This window comes from Talpa occidentalis, unplaced genomic scaffold, assembly GCF_014898055.3.
Source record: "Talpa occidentalis isolate TD23 unplaced genomic scaffold, MPIMG_talOcc4v2.1, whole genome shotgun sequence".
Taxonomy (NCBI): Eukaryota; Metazoa; Chordata; class Mammalia; order Eulipotyphla; family Talpidae; genus Talpa; species Talpa occidentalis.
In genome coordinates, this window is record NW_026555331.1 from 50276404 (window position 1) to 50289691 (window position 13288).

The 13288-nt window shown below is 41.0% G+C and overlaps 1 protein-coding gene and 1 pseudogene across 3 annotated transcripts in view; one reads left to right on the plus strand and one right to left on the minus strand.

Annotated features, from left to right (window-relative positions):
• LOC119256660 (60S ribosomal protein L5-like) overlaps nucleotides 1–12392 on the minus strand; it is a 57493-nt pseudogene extending 45101 nt beyond the window's left edge.
• Nucleotides 1–13288, plus strand: part of STAU2 (staufen double-stranded RNA binding protein 2) — a 251657-nt gene that overhangs the window by 232806 nt on the left and 5563 nt on the right. The gene's annotated exons all lie outside the window — the stretch shown is intronic.

Here is a 13288-nt window from a genome sequence, read left to right on the forward strand (position 1 = left end):
GGTTTTTACTTTTGCATTTTCACAGTTCATTATGTATTCTAGATACTAGCCCTCTGTCAGACATATGGCCTGAAAATAATTTCTCCCATTCTATAACTTGTATTTTTTTAAAAGATTTATTTATTTATGCATACAAGAGCTGGGGTACAGATCAGAGATGCAGGGGGGTGAGAGGATTCACCAGAGACAGAGTGGGGAACAGAACAGGCAGACTGAAATACACAGCTGAGGGGAGAGTGGGCGAGTCAGGAGAGGTCTGTTGCGCCATGTGGGTTGCTTCCTGGCCGGCCAGGAATCGAACTCGTGCTGCAGAGGCAGCGGATTGCTGCATAGTGCGGTGCTTAACCCCTTGTGCCACCAGGCAGGTCCTATAACTTGTCTTTTTATCCTCTTACAGGGTTGGTTTTTCATAGCATAAAATTTTTAACTTTTGATGATGTCCAACTTATCAATTTTTCTTTAATGGTAATTCTGTTTAAAAATAAAAATAAAGCTTCATGCTGCCTCAGTTTCTTCCATAGGATTCATCTTATTCCAGTATGACTACAAAGTACATTGCAAACTCCTCAGAAATCCCTTCCTTGGCTATCCCAGAATGTTCATCCAGGGCTGTTCCTGCTCTGAGTAACCAAAATAGAGATAGAAAGAACAAGATTTTAGATTTTTATGAAGTTCTGTTGTTGTCTTGCTTATTCACCTGTAACATCTGACTTTTTCAGTTGATAAAAAAAAAGTCTGGTTTATCCCTGATAAAGATTTTAGTTCCCTTCTTATTCTTGAGGATGGGATTCACTAGAAATCCAAGGACTATAAACAGTGTTTTGCATTTCAAGAATTCAACCTTTCTCTCCCCTATCAGAGGACCTCCCAAAAAGGTGAACGATGTGAGAGTGTTCTTGTGAAGGCTTCTTGCAGGAAATCACAATGAGAATTAATAAAGTAGGTGACCCTTATCCACTGTTTACACATAATCCCTGTGCCCTTGTAAATGTCTTCACAGAAGGTCATTTGGAGAAAGGGAGAGAAACCGAGACATTTCTTGGCAGTATTCCAATGTCGACTACCATTCTTAATACTTACAGGTCGCTCTGCTGGGTTCTATGAACCAGGCAACCAACATCCATAACATCCATACCTACAAATTGAGCATAAAACCCATGCCAACGTTGGTACTACAGGTACTGAAACAAATAAGGCCCAACTCCCTGTAGTTCTCGGGACTTGAAATTTAACATGAGGAGAGAGCCTGCAGACGCCTCAGCACGTTGGTACCACTGTGGTAGATACTGATTACTCATCACACCGGCTTCCTTTTCACCTCAGTTCACAGCTGGTCTTGATTACTTAACCGGAATTTGGGTGTAGTCACAGAGTTAGGTGAAGTCATGTCACCGTGTTTTGGCCAATTGAGTGTTAAGGTTTTTAGTCCTCATTCATAAAATCCTCTTATGCATCATCTTCCATTTTATTTTCACTTCCACTGGCTAAGATGAAAAGGGTCTGGGGTCCTGATTGATCAGGTTCAACTGCCCAGGAAACACCCAGTTGGACTTACCATGAGCATTGGGATTCTGAGGTGTCTGTTTTACAGTTACCTTGAGCAAAACAAAGGACGCAGAAATCACAAGTCACACTCTTTTCCAGTTGTAGAGAGATTTCATAGAGGAAGTGCCTGGTTTCCCTTGGGGCTCAGTCTACAATGCATCTTGGATCCTATAAGTACTACTATACACTTACAGCTTAGCATTGTCTGATTGTTTCACTCATTCATTAATTTCTTCCTTTGAAATATTATTTTACCCTTATTTGGCTAACAATACTAGCTATACAAAGCACTTAAATTTGCTTGCTATCAAATTCCAAATAGCTTAGAGCTTTTAGCACCCTTCCTTCTCCCCTCCACCTCCTCCCGCTCCCCCCACCCCCCACCCCCCGGCCCTCTTCAGCAAATTCTTCTAGCCTTTTGATAACTTAATTCATATCCTTTCCACACGTTTATCCAAAATGCAGCTTTTAAATTCTGGCATGGGTACCCACTCTTCCTCCTGGGCTTTGATACAACCAGATGCTAGAGGGAAAACATTTGCAATATGCCTACAATCTATTTCAATATATAATTCTATCCAATTGAATGTCAGGCATTTCTAAAGAATGCTGTTGGTTGATATAATGTCCCTTGCCCAAGTGGAGGTTTTGATTTGAAATTGCATATTGGAATGCCTCATGTTACATTTTGCTCCAAATTTGTAAATCTATCACAGGCTCGCTCTCACGTCTATTGTGCTTCTTTAAAAGACTAACCTTAAGAGTGGGGTTTAACACGTTATCTTTAGAAAGCAAAAAAAGAAAAATATCTTGCTTTTGAAGGGGAATGTAGCCTCAGGCAAAAAAAAAAATCTCTCTCTTAACATATGTAGGAACTGCCAGTTGTCATGCTTACAGCTTAAATTGGATTAGGATTCCATCACTGAGCATCACATAAATTCTTTTACTTGCAGCCTTACATCTTCTTCTACAGCCAGGCAATTAGGAAAAAAACTGTATTTGAATATATTAGAATGTGTCAACCCTCTTAGAGTCTCAGCAGTTTCTTGAAACGATTTAGGAGAATCTTTACTAAAGTATTTGGCAGACTTAAACCATAGCCCCAAAAGTGTATTACATTTCTTCTTATTTGAGGATGGAGATAGGGGAAGGGGGGCACTTGTGATCATAATTATTTATACACAATGTAAATCTTTGTGTTTGATTTATTAATGAAGCAGTTTGGTTATATTAATGAAGACCTGATTTTCTAAAACAGGGTACTAATTTTCCCTCTGAGATGGCTATTTAACCATATACTTTAAAAACTACTGCTAATGAAGTTTCTAAAAATGACCAAACCAAGTATGATATTATTTGTGATACACTGTTCGGTCAGTTATAATTAGAAAGAGACGTAATTTACTTCTTCACAGTGGCTTTGCATTTCAGTTAATTTTATTTTTTAACATTTATTTATTTATGTATACAAGAGCGAGCATGTAGGCCAAAGGTGCAGTAGGTGAGAGGACTCACCAGAGACAGAGTGGGGAGCAACAGGCAAGACAGGAGAGGTCTGCTGCACCATGTGGGTCACTTCCCTGGCCGGGGATTGGACTCAAGCTGCAGTGGCTGCGGACAGCCCCACAGTGCTGTAACTTAACCCCTTGCACCATCACGGAGGCCCCTTCAGTTAATTTAAAAAAAAAAAAAAAAAAAGAAGTGCTTTCTAATAAAATATTGAAGTTAATTCTAATAAAGTTTCCTCCAATGTTTCAGCAGTGTAATTGGCATAGAATAAGCTTACTATGTTTGAGAACATCCAATTGGAGACCAATCACATTTAACTTTCTTCATTTGAAAGACCAATATTTAGCTGATATGAACTCAAGCTGAATAATTGATCTTTAAACATCAAATGAGTGGTTATTTCTGGATATTAATAATAAGGAAAATGATCTACTCCCAGGTTTCCATAAGGAACTTCTGAGAGTTAATAATTCTCTAATTGGGCCTCCCCTGGTGGTGCAGCGGTTGAGCACTGGGCTGCGAAACTGCCCGCAGCCTCTGCAGCACAGGTTCAATAGCTGGCCACCGGCGAGGGTCCCACATGGTGCGCAGACTTCTGCCGCGCCCACTGCTCCCCTCAGCAGTGTATTTCGTCAGTCTGCCTGCTCTGTTCCTCGCTCTGGCTCTGGTGAATTCTTTCACCCTCCCATGCTTCTGACTGTACCCATTGCTTGCATAAATAAATAAATAAATAAATAAATCTTAAAAAAAAAAATAATGCTGTTATTAATAATGCGGTGGCAAGATATGATTGAACATTGGTTTTGTTACTGGTTATTGGTTTTAACCATTCATTCCCTTTTTCAGACTTTCAGCCTATATGTATATGTTGAGCATCTCCTATTCTAGATGGTGATATAGTCATGCATCACTTAATGATGTTTTGTCAACAATGACGGCATCAGGCTATTCCACACATGCATGCATAGTTTCCTATACCTTCTAGATTTATGTAATTTGAACTCTATGACATGCACACAGTGACAAAACTGCCTAAGGATGCATTTCTTGGAACATAACCTTGTCATTAATAAATAACTGTATTTAGCAATAAACCAAATAGACAAATTTCTGCCCTCATGGATCTTACCATCTAATGGGAGACAGACAATAAACAAGGATATGGTTAAATATAAAATAAAATTTAGGGACCACAAGTACTAAAAGTTAGACAGTGTGAGGAGACTCAAGAATGTCAGGTAGGAGGAGGTAGTGCAGCTCATTTAGGGTCAGGGTTAGGAGGAGTAATTTGAACAGGGAAGTGGATGAAGTGAGAAATGAGCCTTGTGAAAAACTGGCAGAAAAGTCTAGGGGAAAGAGTATGAACTCCCTTCATACTGTGTGCAGAATATTCTATTAAGAGCAAATAGGCCAGGGCCTCCCTGGTGGTTCAGGGGGTTAAGACACAACCTTTGGAGCTATCCGCAGCCACTGCATCATGAATTCTATCCCCAGCCAGGGAGCTACACACATGGTGTAGCAGACCACTCCTGTCTTGCCCGCTGCTCCCCTCAGCAGTGTATTTTAGTCAGTCTGCCTGTTCTGTTCCCCACTCTGTCTCTGGTGAATCCTCTCATCCTCCAAACCTCTGGCCTGTACCCCAGCTCTTGTATACATAAATAAATAAATCTTTAAAAAAAAAAAAAAAGAGCAAGTAGGCCAGTGTGATTGCAGGTCTTTGGGAATGGGGCAATGTGGTAGGTGATGATACTGGAGCTATGGGTGGGGTGAGGTCACATAGGGCTTTGGGGCCCATGTCAGAAATTGGGGTTTTATTATAAAAGCAAGGAGAGTGTTTGCTGGGAGGTGGGGGGCAGGGTGTGTTGATCAGCAAAAGTTACCTCCTCTTCAACTCAGAATGAGACACCAGCCTACTTGTGGCACTGTGGAGATTAAATGAGTTAGAAGTAGAATTGGTCCAGGTCTGTTATATATAGTACATTTTATATTACATATATAAAATCATATATAATATGTAATTTAGTCCATATATAATAATTATATATTAGATGTTATGTGTATATATAACATAATAATAATTATACATATATGTAATATATACATATATATATATAGGGTGCTCAGGAGACATTCATGATGGAGATGAAAGTCCATTCTGGTCCCCTCCCTGCTGTAGTTCAGTCACCAGGTTGACCACCAATCAGACTTCTGACTTGCCTCACCCATTGAGAGAATCAGCAAGCCTGCAAGCTACCTGCTTTTCCCACCGAGGACACTATTTCAATATAACCAAAGATTCAGAATGAAACAAAACTTTATAGGCTATATTACTTAACCATCACTGCTCATAACCTCCCCTATCTCATGGAATCCACTATACACTAAAAGCAACAAAAATTATTTAGTAACAGTAAGGTAAGATTTTTCTTAGCCATGTCAATCACATACTCAAATAGAATTTCTAGACAGAGCAGTGTATACCTGCAGTCAGCAGGAATGCTTCACTTCCTCTCTGGAGTAAAATCGAAAGATTCAGAAATACTGAATGGCCCCTCAGAGCAGTGGGAGTGGATGAGGGGCTGCCGACACTGAATTCAGCCACAGTTGCCCTGCAGAACAAGGCTCTCCTGGGGCAGAAGCTCCTCTCAGGTCCATCTTTTTAAGGATGTGTGTCCTGGGATCATCTATCCCATGGCATATTGGCCAGAGTCTGCAGCTAGGACTGTAAGGAGACAGCGTCTCCACATAGAGAAACTCTAGAGAGGCCCTGCACAGGAGAGAGCAAGTGAAGACAAGTTGCTCTGAAAATAGAAAACAGAAGAAATATGTCTACAAGCACTTATCTGTTTGAGGACCTTCAGATGGAAACTGATGGAATAGCTATCAAGGAATATTCCTTGAAGATGTCCTATAAATTCAATGTGGTGATTTCAAAGAGGAACTTGGCTCCACCAGTCGTGACCTGACCAACTGCCTGGGAGACAGCAAGCAAACAAGTTGGAAAAGACTCACCATAAAGGAGACAGTGGCTAGGGCTTTCAGAAGTTCATAGGTGGGAAATAGGCTGAGAGTCCTGGAAGTCCGTCCCTCGGTGTTGAGAAGACTGCAGGAGCAGAGGTGTGGAGGAAGGAAAACACAGATGTCTCCAGCAGACTGGAAGTAGAAGGTTCTGACTAGAGTGGAAGATCCACAGGACCAGGGCTTCAAAAATGTTGATATGCTTCCAAGCTGACTGCCTGGAGAGCTGTTGATAACACCAACCCTGGTGCCAGGTGTTCCCACAGCTAGTGACTGGTCTGTTGGTTTGGGGATCATATTCTGCATGGAGTCTTAACAACGGGAAACGTGCTGTGACAGAATTGCACTTAATGAGATTGAGAGGTGGGACGGGGCCAGCCAATGGAGGGCCTTGAATGCCAGGCCAAGGATACCAAGTTTATGCTGACAGGGAGTAATTAATGCTTTTTTTACTAATGGGGAGGCATAATGATAGAGCTCTCTTAGGGAAAAAGATCATTGAGCCATGTGTCAGAAAAAAATTAAAATATTTAGGAAGCTGGATAAAATTAACCAAGAGATAGAGTATTAAGTATAAAATTGGGTTGTAATAAAAGCCCTTGTTTATTAAATAAACACCACTGTGGTTCAGGCATTAACCCCTCAAACAATCCAGTGCCATAGATTTTTGTGGCCTCCAATTTACAAATGATGAAAAACAGACTCAGAGATAAAATATCTTTCATAAAGATATAGCAAATCTGCAGTAGAGCTGGTATTTTAATCGAGGCGTAACAGACTCTAAGTGCCATACTCTTACCCCTTCAAATTAACAGATTTAGTGTTTTAACGCAAGACAAATATATTATCTTAGAGTTCTGTAAGTCAGAAGTCAAGCCAGAGTCTCACTAGGTTAAAATTAAGATTTCAGAAATTCCTTTTGGGGGCTGTAGGAGCAAATTGGTTTCCTTGTCTTTGCAGCCCTAGAGGCCACCCACATTCCTTAGCAATTGTCCTCCTGTTACAGGACAGGGAGAGGGGCACCCAAGACCCAGTTTCCCCATGGGGCTGACTAAACACAGATGGCTCTGTCCTAAATCATGTTGGGCGCCAAATCTGTTACAGGGCAGGGAGAGGGGCACCCAAGACCCTACAAAACTGTCTACTTTAAATGGGTTCTACCATCCGCCGCATAAACACAAAACATGAGACTTTAGTGGGAAGGAACTTTAATACAATTAGGAAACAATAGAGGAAAGGCAAAGAATTTAGTTTCTAAATCAAGCACCCAAAGTTCCCATCCCCTCATGGGTAAAACTCCATCCAAATGGGATTGACCCAGAGCAAGGCCCCAAAGCCTGCCACAAGTCTAAAGCATCTTCCAGTGGGGACCCACAGAAAAGGGTCAGAAACAACCAGACAAGCCCGGAAGGAGAAGAGCAAAATCAAAATCAAGATAAAAGCTGCCATTGTCACCTCCCCACGGGTCTCACCTACATCTGTGTCACCTGATTCACAACCAAAAGGCAAGCGCAGTTTCTTCATGTGTCTCTAGACTCCATGTGTCTCTTCCAGGTCTCCTTTTGGCTCCATCCTGTTTCCCTCTTTCTCAGTCTCCTCTGCAGCTTCTTCTCTCTGCTCAGCTTCACCCTCCATTTGGATGGGGCAGGGAACCTGGAACCTCCCCCTTTCCTGAGGACCACCCTGTTACAATCCTTTCTCTATCTTCAAAACCAAAACTGTTTCATTCCTTTTGACCATTTTTGCCAGTATCATTTTTCTTTCTGACCAAAGCAAGGAAGGGGTCTCTGATTTTAAGGATTTGTGTGATTAGATTGGACCTACTTGAATAATCCAGGATAATGTCCCCACATCAGCATTCACAACTCAATTCCATCTGCACACTTTTGCCATTAAGGTAACATTCAGATTCTGGGGATTGGGACATACACACCCCTGGGGTCTTTTACCTGCCCAACACAGACAGCAATGCAGTGTCATTCATGGGGACTCCTCTTTAAGTCAGATGCCGTGTTTTGGCTGGTGAGAATTCCACCACTGAACTACCCATGCAATTTTGGTCAATGCCATTACAGAGGGGACTTTTTTGTTGAATGAAAAATAAAGAACAAATATTAAAAATTAAATGAAGGATAGATTTGAAAAGAAATCATGTTAGTAAAACAGATTTGAAAAGAAATCATGTTGGTAAAACAGTTGGAGGAAAGCATGGCAGTGTGGATGCTGCAGCTCAAGCTTTTTCTAAACACATTGAAGACATTCCTTAACACAGTTAATCCTGCTTTAAATTTGACTATGTAATGTTGTCAAGGTTGGCAGTTACATGGATTACCCATTTCAAGGACCTGACTGAAGAAATAATGGTGATTGCTAAATCTGCAGTTTAAATGTCCAATTTTGTACTAATTTCCCCAAATTCTATAGTCCAAATTCCTGTTCTTTCTTTTAGTTGACTGTATAATGTCTAATCTTAATGTCTCCTGCCCCTCCCCCACCTTTTCACAAAGAGTAGCCATCACCTTAGCAGGCTGACATCCTTTTGTTCTAACAGTAAGCCATTCCATAAAGTACCAATTTTATGGAAATTACCTGAACCCACAGGATTGTGGAAGCATAAATGGAAAGGATGGGGTATAATAAAATTGTTAGAAAGCAGGGCAGCAAATGGCTTAATTAAAACTCAGGGGTGAGCCTTTTTTCACTTTATTTTTAAAATTCTGTCATTGATGGGCCTCCCCGGTGGCGCAGCGGTTGAGCGCTGGGTTGCAAAGCTGCCCGCAGCCTCTGCAGCACCGGTTCGATCCCCGGCTGCTCCCCGGCCACCGGAGGAGGGTCCCACATGGCAGGCAGACCTCTCCTGCGGCCCGCTGCTCCCCTCAGCAGTGTACTTCGGTCCTTCTGCCTGCTCTGCTCCCCGCTCTGGCTCTGGTGAATTCTCTCACCCTCCTGCACTTCTGACTGTACCCAGTGCTTGTATAAATAAATAAATAAATAAATAAATACATAAATAAATAAATAAATAAATCTTTAAAAAAAAAGACTTGTTTCTAAAAAAAAAAAAAATTCTGTCATTGATTCACCTGAAATATAATCAACTGAGGATCCTATCATAATGTTATTAAATTTAGAAATATAAATTTCTCCTTTGGTTTTCTCTTATTTTAGATAAAGAGAAACCTGGCATTCAGTTATAGACCTTGTAAAGCAAGAAAATTATAACTTAGAAATATTAAAATCCACATTCATTGGCAAGTTAGCCTTTAAACTTATTGAAGAACCTTCTGGTTTTTCAGTGACCTGAACCATTTACTATAATCATTCTCAAAGATTGTTGAAATGAAAAGTTAGGAGGGTCTTCGACTGCAAATGACGACTTTCACGTTTGAAACCTGTCATTTTCTCATTGAAGGAGACTGATTTAATGAGCTGCGTGCATGGCCACTGTGTGCATTCTGAAATGAATCTAGCAGTTAGAGCTGCTCTGAGGAAAACTTCACATGAGCAAGCACTTTAGGGGGAAAAGCAAAGCAAAACAAACCCTGAAGACTGACTTAAAAAATGAAGGCCACATTCGGACATGTGTGGTTACCACGGACTTTAATAGAAACAACCTGTCTGTTTCTGGGATTCAGGATATAAAATCAGTGGGAAAAGTGAGGAATGGAAAACAGAAATAAAAGGGCCCATTGGGCACTGTGTTCAAAGACTCCTAAAAGAACTGCACGTCATAAAGGGATGATTAAAATTTACATTTGCTAATGAAGACCATCGTTGTTTCTTGAGTATGACTTTAATGCCGCAACATTGTCATCATAACCTATTTAAACCCAGAAGAAGGAAGCAGGGAGATTATGCATTGGTTTCAACACAAGTGGCTAATTTGTGTTGGAATGGCTAATTGACAAAGTTGGAAGTGACAAAAATGACCGGAAAACCCCACCTCCATTCTGTGGACATGCAGACATGTGTGCACAGGGGCGCTCACACACCAAGAACAACAAACAGTCATGGAAAGTATCTTACTGGCATCAAGTTTCTGACATTGCTATAACTACACACAAAACAAGCAAGACATGAAATGGTAGCGACATCTGTTCTAGAACCTGTGGGCTTTACTCACAAAACAGTTGTAAAATCTTTTGGGAACAAAAATATTTCAATGTATCTACGCAGATGCTCCGCTCTGAGGAAAACACATACACAAGTGGATATGAGTGTTGAGCCGAAAAGACAGGAACAAGAAAAGAAAATGTCATCTACTTCTTTAAAATACATACTTAATTTTTCCCCTTTCAAATGAGGTTAGTTGTATTGCCTTGAATACACTTAAAGGAAAAAACAAAATCCTAGCACACATAAATTGTCATGAAATTAAATAAGATTCCAGTTGGTAGGCTGTGGTAACATACAAATGGATGCTGAGTGAGTTTGTTTTGATTTGACAGGAAAACAATTTCTGACCTTGGAGATGAAATCATTTAGTTGTCTGTTTGTGGTCAAAGTTGTATGAGGGTTCTGGGTACTTATGTTAGTGTATCTTTGAAATTCTCAAATCCACACTGTGTGGGAAGTTACACAACTTGGGTTTAAGCATCATTCAGGATGTTCCTCATTAAGGAACCCAGAATCACTGCCTTCCCACGACTCCCCAAGATTAGTTTACATTTATCACACAGCAAATTGCCCATGTTGAAAGGGTGAACTGCAGACAGTAGCAGCTGAACATCTTGTTATCTGTTTACCTCTCAGCAATGGACAATATAGAACCTGGTTGGTAATCAGACTTCAAATAAGTCTCCCCACATGAAAGTTATTTGATTTTTCCCCCCTCCCTCCAAATGGCGTCCTTTAATATCATGTAGTATATTTATAATATGTTCTTAAATTGTTTTAAAAGCAGCTGGCCTCTAGCAAGTAGCCATTTATTCAGTTCGAGTCATTTAAACATGGGGATTTTGTTGATTTTACCATCTTCTAGACAGAATAGGAGATAGTACATAGTAAAACATTTTTGTGGACTGTTAAATTTTAATATTTGTTCCCAAAGTCACTCCATTATACATTGTTCCTTGGAATAATCAATAATTGGATCTTTCTAAATGTAATGTGGCTGTTTGGGGCACTGCCACCTAATCTTATTGTGGACATTTTGCTGAATTATGTGAAGCAAATGCATCTCATTTCATGGAATTTTTTAATATGAAAAGTGTCTTTTCTGGGAAAGTAGGAGAGGGTGATGAATTTAGGGTTAGGGTGGGAGGAAGCCGCTGGATAAGTTACCTAGTTACCTGTAAGAGGAGTCACCTGGTCGGCCGCTCCTGCCATCTCTGCCTTGCTAGCACATCCAGCTTATCACTGTCTATAAATCACAGCCAAACACTTCACCTCTTTCTCTGTCCATTTCATGTTTGCCATCCCAGCGCCTGCTTTCACTAGAGTCCCTTACAGCCCACCTTCTCACCCAAGTCCTCACTCTTGTTTCTCCCTCCTGCCAACAACCTCAGGAGGTAAGAAATAAACTTGAGTGAGCAAGACTCAGTACCCCCCAGAATGCTAAGACAAGGAGAATAGAGTCACCCTGTTTGTGGTCACTGGGTAATTCTAGGTGACAAGAAAATTGCTAGAGTAATTTAGTTTTAGCCAAAACTGCGTATATTATAGAAATGCTCAATGAATCCCCAGAAGTCAACCCAGAATGTTAAGAAGGCTGGAGACTGGTAACTGACCATGTGACCCCGCATTTCCTCATAAAATAACAGGAAGGTTATTTTATAAGGTTTTACCTCAAATAATTGTGGAAATAATGAATAGGATGAATATGGAAGAGGTAATAAAAGCAATTCTGAAATAATGGTACTGAAGGGAGCTATCCTGAAGTTGGGGAGGCTGATTGTGAACAAAGTTTGGAGAAACTAATGTAATGTGTTCAAGAATGTGGTCTGGGTTCAAATCTCTGCCATTTACTAGCTGTGTGAGTGCCAGTAGGTTACTGAATTCCTTCCGGGTAGGACCACCTTGCAGGGCTGTGGTAACACCTGAGATCTCATGACAGGGGTGGAGCGACGCTCATCAAGAGGTAGCTCTCACTGTTTACAGAGAAGATAAATCACCTTCATTGCCTTTCATAAATTAGAGTGAAGTCTTCTCATATTTATAAGTGATTGTATTCAGGGTTATCAATAAGATGTGGGTTGAATTATCTCATCAGACAGATAAGGGAATGTTACTTGGAAGCCTTGAAGCATACCTTTAGAGGGAAGCAGCCGAACAAGAATTCTGAAAATCCGTTCGTGGCATCGAGTGAAAGAGCACACCGCCATTCCAGCCTGTGGGATGTTCTTTGCGTGATGACGGTCATTTTTATAGTGCACGGGGACATGCCTGACATGTTGATAAAATCATCCAGGAGATTTTGCAAGAGCTAAAATGCTGAACCTGCTCCCTGAGCCAGGGCTTCTCACGTATATGTATCTCCTTCGGGTGGAAGAGAGCATGTTTACTGGACCCTGACTTGATGAGGAAAATCATTTGATTCCTGACATTCAGGCTACATTAGGGTCTGAGTATTCTGAAAGCAACTAGTAAAAATGGGCTACAATTAGCCTATAAATGATATTTGTAAGTTAAAAGTTTTTGGTTGGTCATTTCAGCTGTATTGGAGAATAAAACAGGACCAAGAAGCCCTGGGGCTCTCAGAAGTCTCATTCGGCAATATCACATTGCAAATTTAATTTTTGGGCACTGAGCAGCCTTCTATAATAGTCCATTTGGGAAGCGATTGGTGGAAAACAACATTCTGGCCAATAATTCCCTTATGAATGGATTAAAGCAAAATAGTTATTCATTTGTTCAAAACTGTGGACTATACAAAGAACTCAAAGTTCATTCATCCAGACTGTGAAGTTGGACTATCTGGAAAGATCAGCATGGACTGGTCTTTAGAGTCCCGCAGCTAGAGCCCAGCCCTTAGCTCTCTACACACACATGACGCTGGACTCAGCTCAGCTTCACATAACAAGCCCACAAGAAGGCACACGCCCACAGGACTGTTCTCAGCCTAGTCACTTGGGAAGGCTGCCCAGCCACCTCAGCATTTCAGAACCTGGAAGCACCTCAGAAGCCACCTAATTGACTCTAAATGAGAGTCAGATCCCTCTGGAAATTTCTTCTTTGGGGGGAAAAGGATTATCCACATCTGGATCTTTTGGAAAAGGGG